Consider the following 18533-nt stretch of genomic DNA (forward strand, 5'->3'; position numbering starts at 1 on the left):
AATGATTCTTTATCTACCACTGTCAGAGAAAAATGGAAGAATCAAGTGAGATATAAATCGACCATAATCTGTTATCTCTAAGACTTACTAACATTTATTGAGCGCTTACTAATTGTAAAGAATTTTACAAAATGTTTTAGAGACATTATAGAATCTTCAGGATCCCTCTTTTATACAGACGGGGAAACTGAGTGTAAGTAACTTGCCCAAGGTTATCTAACCAGTATGGAAAGTGAAGTCCCCAAAGGCCCCCAGTTAGCCCGCCTACCTCATGACCACACCAGGCTGAGAAACGCCGAATACTAAAGTGCTCCTCTCGATGAGTGTTAACACAGTAAAAGTAGGGAGGGCTGCAATTGAAAGAAACGTTTTAATTTTCATCCGAATTTATTTCTAACCTTAGTTGAAAATAGATTTTTTTCCCCAGAGCGCCTATTAAATAAATTTGTGTTTGATGGAAACACAGTTTATGAAGTACGGATCCAAATCAATCCAACGTTCTCACTTTACAGAAAGAGAAACTGAAGCCCAAACAAATCAGAGACAAGGTCACATAGCTTGCTGCCGGCAGGCTCTGGGCAAGAACACTCCACACCCCCGCCACTCCACTGGTTCCTGCACCCCACCCCACTGCCAAGGTAAGAATCCCCTTTAAAAAGGTAAGACATTAAAATACTACCATATTTCCAAAGCAGATTCCTCGAAAACCAGCAAAGTTCTAGAGCATGGTATCAAAAGATTTACCCAAACAGGAAGAAAGCTATAGCAAAAGTCAAGGTCTCATGGATAAGACGGTGACCACAGGTTCCATCAGGCAGCGACTTCGTTTCCCCACCCATCTGCCTGCGGTCTTCAAGGCAAATCCAAGATCTCAGAAGGGCTTACCTGCTTGAGCTCCAAAAAGCCTTGCGTAGTTTAAACTCAGTTTCTATACCCACCAAACTCACTTTTCAAATCCTCCGACTGACCCTTCTCCACAGAAAGCAGATCAGAGGACAGTCCTTAGGGAAGTCAGGCGGCCGGAGGAGAGAGGGGCACACTGCAGTGCGCTCCTGGTGATTTCTGCTAGGAGAGCCTTTGTACAAAAGCACAAGAGGCAGAATGATATTGAACTGAATGAGCTAAATAGCAACTTTCATTTCTAGGCTGTTAAATATTCAAGTTGACAGTCCTGGCAGCATTTCAGGTTATGAAAATGCCTTGCAAAGTAAAGCATTTTGGTGTTTCTGTATTTACTGATTAAAATCTAACATTTCCATTTTCTGCCAGCTGGCTTCACAGCCCAGTCCTACAACATAAGAAGCTTCTTTAATCAGTTATTTAAGACATTCTGAAATTGTTTTAAAATATAAACCTGTAGTTTCTGTAATTCTCAGGTCAACATTTAATGATACATCATAACCTCAAGCAACTCCTTATATTCCTGAGCAAATAATTTTCTAAATACAATACTTTTTCGCTAAACATTTTTTTTCATTTGTACATAAATAACCCTTCAAAAGGAGAGGGTTACACCATGACATAGATTTCTTTAAATTGTATTTACAAAGCATTCTAAATAAATTGTTTGTCCTAGGGAATTCTGAGGGGAATCTTAGAATGAATCAATTTTAATCTCAGAGAACATTCCAGAGAGTAGGAGAGAATGAGCCTCCCACACTGTGTGGAGGCACCGGATGACCAAGGCAGATGCTTCTAAGGAAGACAGCTTGAGGGTGCTGGACACATTTAGTGTCCGGTCACAGACTGGCCTTCTCGCATCCCGCTCTCCATGCGCGTCCACGTGTGTGGCAAACAGAAGGCAGCGACACAACAACTTAAAGGGGAGTAGGAACTGGGAATCATGGACTTTCCTTTTCTCCTCTTTGCGTTTCGTAATTACTTAAGTATGAGTTGATAATTCAGAGCTACCACGTGACATACCAATAACAAGTTGGCAAGCAAAAGGTAATTCTATGTCTCATAAATATAATACTTCATATAGAAAGAGAACTCTCTAGGGAGAATGTTAAGAAAGCCAGAGGAGACAGGAGATTAACTCAGTCACTCCTCCAGAGATTGTCATTTTTCTAGGATCTTATATATCAAAATTCAAAAACTTTACAGAAGCTAATAAATTCTGAAAGATTTATGACTGTAATGTTATAAAGAAGTAAACTGAGAAACCCAAGACTGAGTAAAAAGAATCACATTAGACTACAAGATAGTGATTAAATAATAATACCTTAATGTGTATATGTGTGTGTGGTTAATCTGCTTTCATATACATTAGCTGATTTGATGCTCTCCAAAGTGACACTGGGTGGGTCGACGGGATAATGAAGATGATGATAACAACACCAGTAGTCATAAAAACAGCAGCAGCAGCAATAGCAACAACCCTTATTGATCTTTTAACCATGTCCTGCAATATGTTAATAAGCATATGACATCAATGAGGACACTGAGATTCACATCGCTATTAAGAGAAATGCTCAGGGCCACTGTAACTCAAAACAGCAGAGCCAAGACTCAAACACAGATCTCACACTAAATGCAGTCCTCTTTCCAGCATAAATTGTAACGACAGTCTGCCAGACTCTCCTCCCAGCATTCCCTTTTGAGGAACTGCCCCATCTTCCCTACCCTCACCATCCATATTTCTACACCTGGAGCTGCTCGGGTGTGACCACATGATCTTAGCCCCTGGCAACAACTGTTAGGTCCAGGGGTGGCTTCCAGACCCAAGCTAGACAAGTCAGATTCCTTCCCAAAAATCTCTAACTGGAACTAAGGCAGATCAGATTAATCTTTCTGGGTAGCAGGAATGCAACATGCAGACTGGGCCTTGTTGGCAAGACCTATTTTCATCTGTGGAAATGGAGCACAGCAGGCTGCAGTGAGAAAGGAGAAGGAGGGAGCTATGCAACAAGACTCGGAAGCAGAGTCCTCCTCTGCGTGCCAGTCCCGGGTCCTGTTCCCGGATTCCGCGGACACCGCGGGAGCCTCTCAGCACAGAGCCCCTGGCCGCTTCGGCTACTCTAGTTGGGTCTGTTTCAAGCAGCCAAAGGGCCTAAGTACTAGAAAATAAACCGTGTGACGGGTGCCAAGCCTGCGCTGCGAGGCCTCCCAGAGACTGCTCCCTCCCGCCCGCTAGGCACCTTTCTCTCCTCCTGTACCAGCGCCCTCTCTGCTGCAAGATCTGCCGCTGATGCGGTTCTGGTGGGGGACTCTCGCCCAAGCCCGGCGGCGCTTCGTCAATATGATCTACAGACTCCGCAGCACCCCTGGGAAGTATCATTGGAACTATTTTAAAAAGGAGGATCAGAGAAATTCAGTCTCTTTCGCCAGATCACACCACCAATAAACAATACCGCCAGGATTTGAACCCAAGTATCTCTGACTTTAAAATATGTGCTTTTTCAATACACCACTTTCCCCACCTTGTGTCAACCTATAAAGCAAATTCGCCAGTTATTTCACCCTCAAAACAAGCTTGAGAACAGCCAAAAGAACTGCAATTTGGAACGTCCATGCTACGGGAACCAGAAGCAAATCCAGAGAGCAAAGCAGGGAGCTGCTTTGGCAGAGACAGGGGAGCGGGAGGGGCTGGCGGCAGGAGGCCCTGGAGGAGCAGGTCGCCCCGATGCGCCTCCCTGGCTGGGCCGCCGCAGGTGGGAGGAACCTTCCTTCAGCAGTAAAGCCGCGGTGCTTCCGCGGAGCAGCGTCCTCGGCTCCGTGGGCAGCACCTGGCCACGTGTGACGGGGGTGAGAGCGCCCCTACAGGCCTTCCCGCTCCAATTTAGCTGAGATTGCTCTCATTCATTTCACAATTGCGACCTCTAACACCTTAGTCTCAATTTCTGAACAAAATTTACTGACAAACTGTCTGTGCATGGTCTTGGAAAGTAATGGGAAAGGAAAAGCAATATACTATCCAGGGAAACAAATGCAATTTTTTATTAAAAATGTTAAATCACAATTGCCAAGTTAGTCTGCTTTTTGGGACAGGAGGCAGGTGGGGAAAGTGGGTGTGTGTGTTTTATACACTGAAGCCCAATGAAAGCGTTTGTCTACTGTGAACCACAGCAGAATAACCTCTGTTCTAAAACACTTTTCCATGATTCCTGTGAAAATGAAGACGCTGTCTTCTTACAGAGATAATAGAACAAATACCAGGGACATAGCCAAATGCTACACACAGCTATTTTACCCCTAGTGGAAAAAATAAATCAGAGAAAAATCACCAAATACATTCAACTCTCTGCTTTTCAGTTGGTAAACTGTGGCAGTTAACAGCTAGTGAACTTAATACTGTGTTTAACCCTCCAAACCTTTCCTTAAACAGTCTCACAGGGAAAACCAGGAACATAAGGTCCAAAGCAGGCCCTGCGCACTCAGTCCCTGCACCCACACTCACACCCAGGCCGCGCAGCAGCACTCCGTGTACCTCCAGGAACCCCCCATCTTCTCAGACTACCTCCACACTGCAATTGTAAGAAAGTCAACATCAGGACAAGTACACTCAATTGAGTACATCATTCCAAAGAAACTGAAAGTCTCATGTGAACTTACAAAAATAAAGAAAATGGTGGTTACTACCTAGCATAACCATTCAGCCACTTTTAAAAACCCAGATGTAACAATAAAAATAGTAACATCTTGGGCCAGCCCAGTGGTGTGGTGGTGAAGTTCCTGCCCTCCGCTTTGGCAGCCTGAGGTTTGTGGGTTTGGATCCTGGGCACAGACCTACACACTGCTCATCAAGCCATGCTGTGGTGGTATCCCACATATAAAATAGAGGAAAATTGGCACAGATGTTAGCTCAGGGACAATCTTCCTCACCAAAAAAAAAAAAAAATAGAAACGAAAAATAGTAACAGCTAACTTGCTGGATGCTTCCTCTATGCCAGGCCATCAAATACTTTACATAAATTATCTCACTAAGGCCTCACCATAATTCTAGGAAGCAGTGCCCTTACTATTCCCATACTACAGATGAACACATTGAGACTTAGAGAGATTAAGAAACTTGCCCAAGGTCACAAAGCCAGTGAGTGGAGAAGCCTAGTTGTGAATGCAGGCCGTCTCAATCTGGCGTTCCCACATTCACCTAACCGCTATGCTGCACTGAGTCATACCGCAAAATACAGACACCGAGTTTCAAAAGCTGGACGTGTTTAATCCCGTGACTACTAACAGCAGTAAAGCTCACTCCAGGAAGTTTAGACGACTTCTCACTGTCGCCACACTCCCTGAGCCTCTAACGTCTGAAGAAAGAAGGAAGAAAAAAAGGAAACCTTTGAAACGTTACAGCAACATCTTAAAGCAGGGGTTCTCAAAGTGTAGTCTGAGGGTGCTTGGGGGTCTCCGTGACACTTTCGGGGGCTCCTCTTTTCCACCCTTGTCATCTGTGCACAGGTGTATTTTCTTCATATACTTCAACCAGCGCAACATGTCACAACGGACTGAAGGCGGAAGCAGATGTGCGAATTCAGCTATCTTCTATCAAGCCAGACACTCAAAGATATTTGCAAAACGTAAAACAATGCCGCTAAATGTTTTTGTTTTAGAAAATAGTTATTTTTCATAAAAATATTATTTGTTAACAAGTTTGTTATTTTTAAATAACAAGTTTTAATTTTTTTCATTCTAATGCAATAAATATTGATACATAAAACACACATAATAATAAAAGCACTTTTGGGGTCTTCAGGAATTTTTGAGTGTATAATAGGGTCCTGAGACCAGAAAGTTTAAGAACTTCCGTCTTAAAATACACTAATTAAATCTTTATTTTTACAGGGGGCAGAGAGGCCCGATTCAAACGTAAAAGCTTCAGCACCGCTTCCTAAGTGGAAGACAAGAGTCACTGGAAACGTTTCTTTTTACCAAACTCTTCATGATTCAGTGAGCTGCTAAACTTCAAAACTGAAAAACTAAATTACCCCATAAATTTACACAGAAGTGTAATCAAAAGAATATATTTTCAAATATAATCAAAAGAATATATTTCTGGTCAGCCAATGATATTTAAATTAATTAGGATTAATTATAACACTAAAAATTTTATCTATCACATACACTTCCTATACCTCACCTAATAACTTCATAACCGCAATCTCAGACTTCAGTAGCTAAGTCTTTAACATTTCAGCAGTACAGGTTGATGGCTTATAGTTATAAACAAAATTTAAGGCATGTTTCAAAAGAGCTACATGACAGGCACTAGTGACTTCCACACTAATAAAAAAGACCAGGAACCAAGTGTGCGGACGGCTGTTGCTTTTTTAAAGTAAGCTATGGCGAGAAAAATCATAAGTATAATGTAAGTTCTCTAAATATAACGTTAATTCACGCTGCTGTTCTGTTTATATATCCTTTAAAACTGAAGCTTGAAGATTTATACTTACAATCAATGCAATTACAGTCAGCATCGCCAAAAACATCTACCAAAGTTTGAGATGATTACATCATGACAAAGTACATAGCAATATGTATTATGCAATAGACAGGCTTCCTTACAGACAAAAAGTTTATAAAGATTACAAAATGTATAAACATGATGTTTTATACAGGCAAAAAAATAGAGACAGAGAGAAAAAGGCAGACAGACAGAGATTTCAAAGAAGTTCCCTGTCCAATGGAATGTCTAAGGAGCTGTAATTTTCCTTTTAGCTCTGTGAAATAAAGATCTAAGTCATAAAGTCAAAAACAAAGATAAGTAGGTTAATCATAAATGCACACGGTGACAACTGCTTAGGCTAACTCAGACTGGCTCTAAATTAATCTGTCTGCTTCCTCAGGAGAAGAAAGGAAATGGAGGATTTCTCCTACTCTCACCTTCCTATTTGAAAACAGACATTTTAGCCATCTAAACAAAAACATTGTTCGGACTTCTCTTACAAAGATAAGGCAGCAACAATGGTTTGAATTATCAGATCTCACATTTCAGATAATGAAAACAATGCCCACAGACCAAGAAAAACTTGTAAAGTCCGGGGCCAGCCCGGTGGCGCAGCAGTTAAAGTGTGCATGTTCTGCTTTGGTGGCCCAGGGTTGGCTGGTTGAGATCCCGGGTGCGGACATGGCACCGCTTGGCACGCCATGCTGTCGTAGGCGTCCCATGTATAAAATAGAGGAAGATGGGCACGGATGTTAGCTCAGGGCCAGGCTTCCTCAGCCAAAAAAGGAGGATTGGTAGCACATGTTAGCTCAGGGCTAATCTTCCTCAAAAAATAATAACAACAACAATAGCTAAATAGCTGTTTATTGTGTGATTGCTACCCACCAAGAACCCTTCTAAGCCCTGACTTTAGGAACTTATAACACAATTATGGAAACAGGATTAATCCACTTAAAACAACTGGCAAACAAAAGTGTCTAATTAAAAGTCCACTGCATGGTATGGACAAGCCAAGGAAAATAAGGGGAGTGAGAGCTGGAGTCAACGTGGAGGAGTAAAGCTACAGCCTGGCAAGGGCAGAAGTAGTCAACAGGGACAATTCTGCCCTCCAGGGGACTTGGCAGGGGGGTGCTACTGGCATCTAGTGGGTCGAGGCCAGGAATTCCGCTAAATGTCTTACAAAGCATGGGGCAACCCCCCACAACAAAGAATTATCTAACACAAAAATGTCAAAAGTGAGCCAGCCCTGATGCCTAGTGGTTAAAGTTCGGCACTCACCGCGTCGGCGGCCCGGGTTCGCTTCCTGGTGGTGGAATCACACCACCTGTCTGTCAACAGCCAGGCTGTGGCAGCAGCTCATGTAGAACTAGAAGGACCCACAACTAGAACACATAACTATGTCCTGGGGCTTTGAGGGGGAAAGAAAGAGAGAGGAAGACTGGCAACAGTTGTCAGCGCAGGGTCAATCTTTCCCAGGAAAAAAGAAAGTCAAAAGTGCTGAGGTTAAGACACCCTAAAGTAGAGGAATGAAGGGTATTTAGACAGACTCATCCCAGACAAGGGAAATCACACAAGCAGTGGCTCAAATGCAAAAAAAGGCTCCGACACACAGGAGGCAATGTATTATGGGAAATAACGTTGTCTAGGAAGGCTTCATGGGGCTTTGAAAGCCAAGCAGAGGAACTATGGCTGGATTAGGCTGGAAATGGGAATACATGATAGATTTGGGGTGATACTCACAGGGCGAGACCGAGAGTCAGAGTCTCCCAGAGCTGGGCTGGATTTGCCACCAGAGCCCAGGTGTCCAGTGACAAGAGGTGAGGCTGGAGAGGAGAGAAAGTAGCCAAGCCCGTTCCAGAGAAAAAAAGGGCCTGGCTCACGACTGGACGCAGGGAGAAGGAAAGCACTAAGGTCAGGTCTTTATGCTGTCCCACTTTCTTACTCTGCAGCCAACTGTGGTGCTCAGGACGGTGCCTGGTGGAGAGCACACGTGAACAAACGCCGGCTTCGAGAGTCATCAACTCAGTGGGTTCACACGCTACAGGAAAGTTAGGGTCAACGTCCTCACGCAGAGGAAACCTGCATACAGTCAAAAGCAGACTTGGGCAATGAGAAGCTGCCTCCAAATGAGCCAACACATCCAGTCTTTCTTCCAGCAAAGGGGGACGCCGCTGCTTCTTTGGTTGAAGGCCAGATGAAACAGTGGGCCTGTGTTTAGGGGCTGCTGCAGGAAAACCACACGAGGCGTTCGGCACGGTGTGGGAGGCTGGGAGGCCCAAGAGAAGCACGTGGAGAGCAGAGATTTCTGTCTCCCACCTCAGGCTCCCTAAGGGCAGAATCACACCCACTATTGCCCAAACGAGATGAAGTCACGTAAGTTAAATTTCCAAATGACGCAAAGGGGCTGTGGTACTGGAAAGAAGAGACGGGGGAGTGAGAAAGGGAGGTAGATGATGGTTTCTCTGATGAAACCTCCCCCACAGGCCTAGCACTGCCCCAAAAAAATGCACCCTTAAGATATGTGACTGTGGACCCTGCCTCTTTGCTTAACATCTCATCAGCACAAAAATGTTTATCATTCTTTATTTATCCAATATAAATAAAGCACTTTCTATACACACAGCATTATGGGGGGCACACAAGAGCAAGACCCAGACACATGAAGGACTGCAGCCTCTAGTAGATTTATTAACTTGGACCAGGTGTTGGCAAACTGTGTCGTTAAGAGGCCGGACGGCAAATATTCAGCCTCTGAGGGCCTTACAGTCTTGGTTGCAGCTACTTAACTCTGCTGTGGTAGTGTGAAAGGAGCCCGAGACAACACATAAACAAATGGGCAGGGGGTGTTCCAACAAAAAGAGGGACAAACACAGGCAGTGAGGTGGATGTGGCCACTAAGCCACAGAGTGCCAACCCCTGGCTCGCACCATCCGGTCAGCTGTCGAACTACAGCATAGACTATCCCAGCACTTACCAGAAGATCCGACCAGGGTCTGGAAACGTACGTGGAGGTACATCTTGATGAGCGAGGAAGAGAAGCACGCTGGCTGCCTTGTGAGTCAGACCGTGAGGAGAGAACCACAAGAAGATGTGAGGGGGCTCAGACTGCAGGGCACGGGGCCCTCAGTTGGCAAAGAGGGGCCCATCCAGAAAATGCATGCCTACAACACTCCGCAATGCTAAGGAGAGGAACCCTGCCTGGCAAGTAATCCTCTGAAATTGCACAAAAACCCCTACTGCAACAGATTCTCTCTTCCCAAACTGGTCGAGTCCACGATCACTGCACTGACACACTGTGCTGAGCGACAGTGAGGGCCAGACTGGCCCCTCCACAAGCTACTGGACTGACAGACTGTGCTGAGTGACAGCGAGGGCCAGACTGGCCCAGTCCCCGAGTCACTGCACTGATAGCCTGTGCTGAGTGACGGCGAGGGCCAGACTGGGCCAGTCCCCGAGTCACTGCACTGATAGCCTGTGCTGAGTGACAGCGAGGGCCAGACTGGGCCAGTCCCCGAGTCACTGCACTGATAGCCTGTGCTGAGTGACAGCGAGGGCCAGACTGGGCCAGTCCCCGAGTCACTGCACTGACAGAGTGTGCTGAGTGACAGCAAGGGCCAGACTGGGCCAGTCCCCGAGTCACTGCATTGATAGCCTGTGCTGAGTGACAGCGAGGGCCAGACTGGGCCAGTCCCCGAGTCACTGCACTGATAGCCTGTGCTGAGTGACAGCGAGGGCCAGACTGGCCCAGTCCCCGAGTCACTGCACTGATAGCCTGTGCTGAGTGACAGAGAGGGCCAGACCGGCCCAGTCCCTGAGTCACTGCACTGATAGAGTGTACTGAGTGACAGCGAGGGCCAGACTGGGCCAGTCCCCGAGTCACTGCACTGATACACTGTGCTGAGTGACAGCGAGGGCCAGACTGGCACCTCCAGAAGCCACTGCACTGATAGCCTGTGCTGAGTGACAGCGAGGGCCAGAATGGGCCAGCCCACGAGTCACTGGGCTGATAGACTGTGCTTAGTAACAGTTAGGGTACTTAGGTCACTTTCGTAATTTAGCTACAATGAATACATCACTTAAATGATGTTAAGAAAATAGATGCCAACCTACCCTGAAAGAGAAAGCCTCACAAGTTCATCTCTAAATCTTATGTTTGTTTTTAGAATACTATAAGGAAATCTCTTTTAAAAATGCCTGTCTCCGTTTCCCTGAAACTTATCAATATGTCCATAAAGAAATCCTTCTGGGCCAGCCCCGGTGGCCTAGTGGTTAAGTGTGGTGCACTCCGGTTTGCCAGCCCAGGGTTCACAGGTTCAGCTCCTGGGCGAGGACCTACACCATGCATCAGTGCCCCTGTTGTGGAGGCATCCCACATCCAAAATAGAGGAGGATTGGCACACATCTCAGCTCAGGGCCAAGCTTCCTCAGCAAAAAAAAAGAAAAAAGAAGAAGCCCTTCTGAATTCCATGAGCCTCTCCTCAGTAGTGTTTCTTCACTTCTACTTTGATGCAATAAACAGAAGCCTAAAACCACAAGACAATACATTTTATAACAGAACTGTTGGGGGAGACAGTTCTCCGGGGCCTTGTTGCACTCCTGCACATCTTACCACCTGTGCAAAGACTGCAAGGCCCTGACTGCCCTTGCACTGAGGCCAGTTCTTAGGGTTGTTTATGCAGCTGGTAACCCCGACAGATGAGTTAACCTCTCTGCCCCTTTCTCCACCTCCTTCCCCTGCCAACCTCCAGCAAAGACTAGGTTTACTTACTGCTTGCTGTAAACATGGTGGCTGCCCCTCAGTGCGTGATTCAGCAGCAATGTAAACACACTCTGTACACAGCCTCCATCTGGGCCGAACCACGTTGCCCCTGTGGGGTTTGAGGAGCAACGGAAACCAACATAAACATGCTGATGCGCATGCTGCTTGCTGGGTCAAAATGATAAAGTCCTTTGACTCTGAGCCAGAAGTCTCATGTCTTCTGTCCACATCCGCAAAACAGTAACAGGCTGACTTATTAGTCTGTAAGTAGGGTAAAATCAAATCCCAGAACCAACAATAATCCTCTTCAATATTAAATAAATACTTGCAATTCTCTATTTTGTTTTCCTTTTTTTTTTTTGAGGAAGAGCTAACCACTGCCAATCCTCTTTTTGCTGAGGAAGGCTGGCCCTGAGCTAACATCCATGCCCATCTTCCTCTATCCTACATGTGAGACGCCTACCACAGCATGGGATGCCATGCGGTGCCATGTCCGCACCCAGGATCCAAACCCTCGAACCCCGGGCCATCGAGAAGCAGAACATGTGAACCCAACCGCTGCACCATCTGGCAAGCCCCTTATTTTCCTTCAATAGTCATTCTTTAGAAAGGATTCTCACATTAAGGGTGATCAAAGCCCCTGGTTTGCACAGGATAGTCCAGTTTATACCTGCTGACCCACTATTTCTCCTCCAGTCAGCTCCTCTTTCACCTTCCAGTGCTCTGCTTGTGTATTAAATTATATGATCACCCTAGTTCTAATCCAATGGACGGATATATACTTTCTGGAAATAGATAAGTTGCTTCAATCTTTTGTTTGTGATCATTTTTCTTAAAAAAAAAAAAAAGGAACAAAACTGACTTCAATTCTTTCACTTAAAACACCTTTTCCCCCAAGAATTTAATTTAACCCACTATAATTACATTTTGCAGATAATGAGAAGAAAGTTCTAAATTCATTATCCCCCTTACATAAGATGACAACGAACGCTCGTTAAGTGCTTTAATGCTGCAAAACACATTTAGATATGCACTAGTTTTCCTTTTAGGAAATCATCTAAAATTGAGAATGACGGAAAAATCATATACATTTGATTACATTTTATGCTAATATTTTAACATGGGGCCCTCCACCCACAATATTCTGGGGGAAAAAAGTCTCCAAGGGGCCCGCCTGTGGCTGAGTTGTTAACTTTGCAGCCATTGGCTTTGGCCCCCTGTTCCCCTGGGCGCCCACCTATGCACCCCTCATCAAGCCATGCTGAGGCGGTGTCCCCCATAGAAGAACTAGAATGACTTACAACTAGGATATATAACTACGTACTGGGGCTTAGGGAGAAAAAAAAAAGGAAGGGAGGAGGATTGGCAACAGACGTCAGCTCAGGGCCAATCTTCCTCAAAAAAAAAAAAAAATCTCCAAGAAAAATACTGAGGCTGCACGTGTAGATGTGACTGCAGATTCTGAGAAGCTATCCAGTTCCCACATTCTCGTCTCTGCACTTCATCCACGCTAGGAATTGCAGAGCTTGCCTCCTGCACAGCAAGAAACAACGCGAGCAGAGCAGTCCTTCGTCAAACCTTCCCAAAGGGCGGCCAAATGCTCCGGCTTGACCCAGCTCCTGCACGCCCTCCACCGGGTCCAAGGAGGGAGGCAGGCGCTCCGCTCAGCGGCCGGCTGGGGCTCCCGCCCGTTCACGCTGCAGGGTCGCAGCCAGCACAGCTCTGCACCAGCCCCTCCCCACCTGCTCTGCACATCGCTACACGCAAACAAGATCTGGGAGATTTGACAAAACAAAAAAGGTCCTCTGCCCCAAATTATGGCGATCCCTGCCATACACGAGAAAGCCAGCCCGGTGTGAGGAGGGCCAGCTCTCGATGAGGCAGGGGGCGCTGTGCGCAGTGTCTTCAAGCGAGTCCCGGGATAGGCCCGGAGAAAGTGAGCCATTCCGGCGCAGGCCGTGGGTTAGGGACTGCTTCCCGGCTGCCCACACGTGCCCAGAACTCACAAGAGGAAATATACCCCACGCTACCACTTCTAAAGACTAAAATGTTTTTCAAAAAATAAACTTCGAAGTAAGATTAATCAAGATTAAAACTGGTTTCTTCTAGGAGACAAAGCGAAACTATTGTTTTCGTTAAAGGAAGGTCTTCAAAATTCATCGCAGACGCAAAGCGATGTGATTAGAAAGAGGATTTTTAAAAAATTGCTCTACTCTTTCGTTTTCCGTGCGCACCGGTGGTCTCGTAAAGAGTGAGAGCAGAATAAAAGCCCTACCCTGGATCCCACATTTCCCCAGGAACACGGCAGCAATCAGCTGCGCGGCCCTCCGCTCAGCCTCCTGCCTCAGTGTCCCCGACGGCCGCCCTGCCACGACAGCCTCTGGGCCAGATCCAGCCGGACGAGCCACGCACCCCCAAGCCGAGCTCCCTGGGTGTGCCATGCTAACAGTAACAGCACCCACCACATAGGTCACGGGTTGAGCTGTCACGAGGATTAAACGGCTTAAACAACCCCTGGCACACAGGTGTTCATTAAAAAGTTTTATCAAGAGAACTACAAAATAAATCCCTCATCATACCTCTCCTTCAGATACCAGGAGAGTTGACGCTTACCTCATTTGCAAAATCCACATTTTTTGTAGGGCAGTAACACACAATGTCAAGGGACATGTGTGGGAGAGACGAATGCATAAGCCATATAAATGAAGAGACCAATCAGCTCTTCCATGATTATGTCTAAAATTCCAAAGAACTCACTAAATTCAAACAACCAAGGAGGTAAACTGCAGGTTGAGTGCCGTCCTCACCACTAAGTGGTACCCCCTCCCCTTCCACAGCCCATCCTGGACCCAATGGAAGCACCATTAATCCACGGGTCTCCTGTCTCTACCACGCCATCCCTTCCCATAAGAAAGCAGACAGTTTCCCACCTAGGCCATCACCCACACCTCCCACTGTCAGTGCCCTCAGCACTGCCTCTTCTGTTATCAGTATTTATTGCCAATGCTAAAACACAAGGCAAAATGAAATTTCTTCATAAGGAGCATGAAATCTATGGAAAAATATTCAGAAGCAAGGCTTTCAATTAATTCAGTATTTAAATGAAATTCATTTCAGACCCAATTCAATAAAGCTTTCATATTCTAAAGACATTCCCAATAGTAAAAAAAGTTAGTTTCCAAAAAGATTCTGCTTTAGTGTATTTGGGAAATCTGGGCTGCTACCGTATCGTAACTCAAATTTGATCTGATGAATTAATTTAGACATAAAATACAGGAAATTCAAATACTGGACTCACTGGTGCTTTTTTTTTTTTTAAAGAAGATTGACCCTGAGCTAAAATCCGTGCCCATCTTCCTCTACTTTATATGTGGGACGCCTGCCACAGCATGGCCTGATGAGCCGTGCATAAGTCCGTGCTCGGGATCCGAACCGGCGAACCCCGGACCATCAACGTGGAGTGCGTGAACTTAACCGTTTTGCCACCAGGCCAGCCCCTCACTGGTGCTTTCTACAGGTAGCCGCCTAGATTACTGCATGAGCCCCAATCATGGCTGTAACTCTAATCTTCCTGCCTTCTAAATCCACTGTCCACATATGGCCAGGAAATGCCCTTAGGACCTCATCTCTGCCCTGCTTATCACCCTTCAGTGGTTCCCACTGTCCTAAAGAACAGTCCAGACTCACGTGGCTCATAAGGTGCTTCCTGACCTAACTCCCTACCCAGCGCGCCAACCTCGAACCGTCGCCAGACCATGCTGCAAACTTACCTAGCTCTCTTCTCACCTCCCGCCCGGAGTGTCCTTCCCACCTCCTGTTTGCCATTAGGGTCTCAGCTGAAATGTCCTTTCCTAGGGTGCCTCCCAAGTGACGGGCACTTGCCACAGGCTTCCACAGACAGCACTTTCTGTAGCACGGCACTTAGCACATTTCATCACTTTTCTTTTGTTTACCTGTCTCTCTTCACAGACTATAAGCTCCAAGAGGGCTCTGTATTATTGCGTCTCCAGCATCTGGAATAACGCCTGGCCCATAGACGGCAGTCAGCAAACACTGGTTCAATGAATGAGACGATGACGGCTTAACCACAAGAGTGAAGATGGAGAAACAGAGAAGAACGCAAACAGAACATGCAGATTCAAGTAGGACCTGGCGACAGAACAGAACATGGGCAATAACAAAGGGTCTGCGATGTCAAATTTCCACCTTGGGTAACATGGACAGTGTCTTTCACCAAGCAACAGGCGGAGGTGCACCTCAGGGGACGAGGAACGAGTTTAGTTGTAGACATGTTGAATTGGAGGTGTTCCCAGACGTCTGTCTAAGAGGCCTTGGCTAAGAACACGTCACTCCCCTGCTCAGGACACGGCGGCTTCCCAGTGCTCTTACATGAACCCCAACTTGTTGCTGTGCCCTACCAGCCCCTGCACTGTCTGCCCTCTCCAACTCTCTGACCTCATCTTCTCCCATCTTGTTCCCCCTTGCCCACCTCACTCTGGCCACAGTGGATCTGCTGTCCCCAGGAAGCGCTAAGCGACGCACTCCTCAGCATCTCCACGCTCGCTGTGCCCTCTGCCTGGAACACTTTGCCCGGATTCACCTAGCTTCCTGCTTCTCACCACACAGCCCTCATTTCAGATATCACCTCCTGGGCAGGGGGGGCCCTCCCTGTCGACCATAACAACCATCCAAAGCAGTCCATCACTAAACGTTTACTTCTTTTGCATCTTGATTGTCAGCTGGCCCATCTAGTTGTAAACTTCACAGTCAGGCCTCTCAGGCTGGCTTTTCACCAGCATAACCCCCAGCACTTAGGACAGTGTCTGGCCTTTGCTAATAGTTCAACAAGTTCGATGAACAAATAACTGAATGAATGAAGGCAGGCATGCAGACAGGCTTTGCCTCCTCCTGCCTTCCCACTGGAATGGTTGTGAAAATACAAAGTGATACAAAGTGTCACCTACACAAAGAAACTAGAAATGCTGACCAGTTATCTCACAAATTCCAGAAAGAAGTTCTACAACAAAAGGCAAATAAAGCTCTCAAGGGCAGCAAGAACTGGGGAAGGGAAGAGAGAGGCGATGGATTTCTACCACCTCCACAGCCTTCCTGTCCCAAGGGTCAAAAACCTGGCAACGACCAGGAGCACTGCACTGCATTTCGTTTTGTTCATTCATTTAGCTATGTGTTCATTCACTGAATAAGTGACATATTCATCTAGTTCAAAGATCAAAACAATATAGGGGCCGGCCTGTGACCAAGTGATTAATTTCCCATGCTCTGCTTCAGCGGCCCAGGGTTTCACTGGTTTGGATCCTGGGCAGGGACCTAGCACCTCTCATCAGGCCATGCTGAGGCAGCATCCCACATGCCACAACTAGAAGGACCCACAACTAGAATATACAACAATGTACTGGGGGGCTTTGGGGAGAAGAAGCAGGAAAAAAAAAAGAGAGAAGAAGATTGGCAACAGATGTTAGCTCAGGTGCCAAGCTTTAAAAAAAAAACACTATAAGCAGGTTCACATGGTGAGATCTCCCTTCCTGTCCCCGTCCTCTCCATTCTCCAGATCACTAACACTCTCCTCGCTGGGAAGGCTCGAAGGTTTTCACTTTGATAAGTATCTTGTGCCATCTGTATACATAGCACTTCATACACTGGCTGCTATAACTGTGGGATAAGAAGCTTATCAGGTATATTATTATTATATGTAATATATATATTATTAGGATCAGGTATAATTTTTCAAGATATTACCCAAGTGCTTCCATAGAGTGTCCATTTTATCCTTCGAAAATATTTAAAATAAAAACCCCCAGACCCTACTCCAACCCAGCCAGCTCACAGCCTAAGGGCAGAGGCCACAGAACAGGCTTTTTCAAAACAGCTCCCCTTGTCATCGTCATGATCAGCCACATGCGGGAACTGCCATCCTCCTCAGAGAGCAGGCATCTTCACCGATCGGAGGGAGGAAGCGCTGCTGCCCTCCTGTGCAGGGCCTGTTTACGCTTTCCCTGTGATCTCCTCATCACGCTTTCTCCTCCTAAATATGCAACCATTCTTCAGGTGATTGTATACACATACACACACAAACATGTATATACGTGTTTATGTATACATACGTGCACATATTCCTGTATTCACACAGTACTGGAACCTCTCTGAAACAAAACATACACAGTGGTTATAACAGCTGTCTTCAGGGAGCGCAAGTGAGTAGCCAGAGTATGGGGGAAGGGAGACTTACTTCCCCTTTGAATGGTGTCCCATGTGCCTGTATTACCTATTGAAAAATCAGTAAAGTTACAGAACTCTTTCTTCATGCACCGAATGTGGGACACCATTCCAAACAATGCTGTGGCGATTTTGAAACATGCCTGAAGGTGTTTTCACAACTACTCACCACAAGACGTGGAATCGAATTCCACACCCCTCGAAGGTAGGCCAGTGACTCACATCTATCAAAGAGAATGTGGCCGACGTGATGCTGTGTGCCTTCCAAGCCTGGAGAACTTCCACCTGGCTTGCTCCCTCTCTTCGAGTGCCCACTCTGGGGGAATCCAGCCACCGTGCTGTGAGGACACTCAAGCAGTCGGTGCAGTCTGCGGAGAGGCACGTGTGGACAGAGGAAAAGGGATTCAATGCCTGAAGGAGCGGGAAGGACTGGGAGAGCCGTATCTGAAGACAGGGAGCATGAGGGGTTAAGAACTGACAGAGCTTCAGCCTTGGGAAGAAGGCAGGACAGGTCTTCCTCTTGAGGCAAGATAGAGAAAGAGGTAAGAAGAGCTGTAGACACACAGAGATATGGATGCAGACGGGAGGGAGGTTGATAACTTCAAGCAAAAGATCTCTGTATTTCCATGGAGGCAGAGAATGATCAAGAGCTGAAGAGGTGAAGATTCCCTGCAGGCACAAGAACACAGAGAAGAGAGATGCTAGGTCACCGTGCAGAATCACCATGTTCAACAAGATTCCAGAGCTCATCCCTTTAAACCTAACACCTGTGTTCAAAGCACAAGTGGTTTAACCACTCCTCAAGGTCTCCAAGAAAATATTTCAGAGCTTTAAAATTGTTACTTCAAAGTTCTACCACATGTTAAGGCTTGACTATTGGTTATTATATAAATTAATTCTTTATCCTTTTGAAGGCAAAAATGATCATCCAACGTTACTTTCAGAAAACCCTGAGGATATCTTGTCAAGGTGGCGGTGTAGGTGGACTCTGAACTCACCTCCTTGACAAACACAACCAGGATACAACTATTCTTGGAAAAATTACCCTGGAGAGAGAACTGAAAACTGGATAAGAAGAACCCCTACAACAAGGGACAGTCCTGACTGAGGCACAAGAGGCAGAAATTCCTTCTGGAGAGAGAAAAGCCACCTTTG

The 18533-nt window shown here is 46.2% G+C and overlaps 1 long non-coding RNA gene across 4 annotated transcripts in view; it reads right to left on the reverse strand.

Moving 5' to 3' along the window:
• The window catches only part of LOC111772388 (uncharacterized), a 139583-nt gene extending 121308 nt beyond the window's left edge, over nucleotides 1-18275 (reverse strand). Inside the window, exon 1 of one of the 4 annotated variants that reach the window (XR_011420915.1) lies at nucleotides 269-18275. This is a non-coding gene — a long non-coding RNA (uncharacterized lncRNA). The remainder of the gene's footprint in view (nucleotides 1-268) is intronic. The other 3 variants (XR_011420914.1, XR_011420913.1, XR_011420912.1) reach the window with 3 other exon arrangements.
• Nucleotides 18276-18533: the final 258 nt, after the last annotated feature.

Source organism: Equus caballus, chromosome 8 (assembly GCF_041296265.1).
Source record: "Equus caballus isolate H_3958 breed thoroughbred chromosome 8, TB-T2T, whole genome shotgun sequence".
NCBI lineage: Eukaryota > Metazoa > Chordata > Mammalia > Perissodactyla > Equidae > Equus > Equus caballus.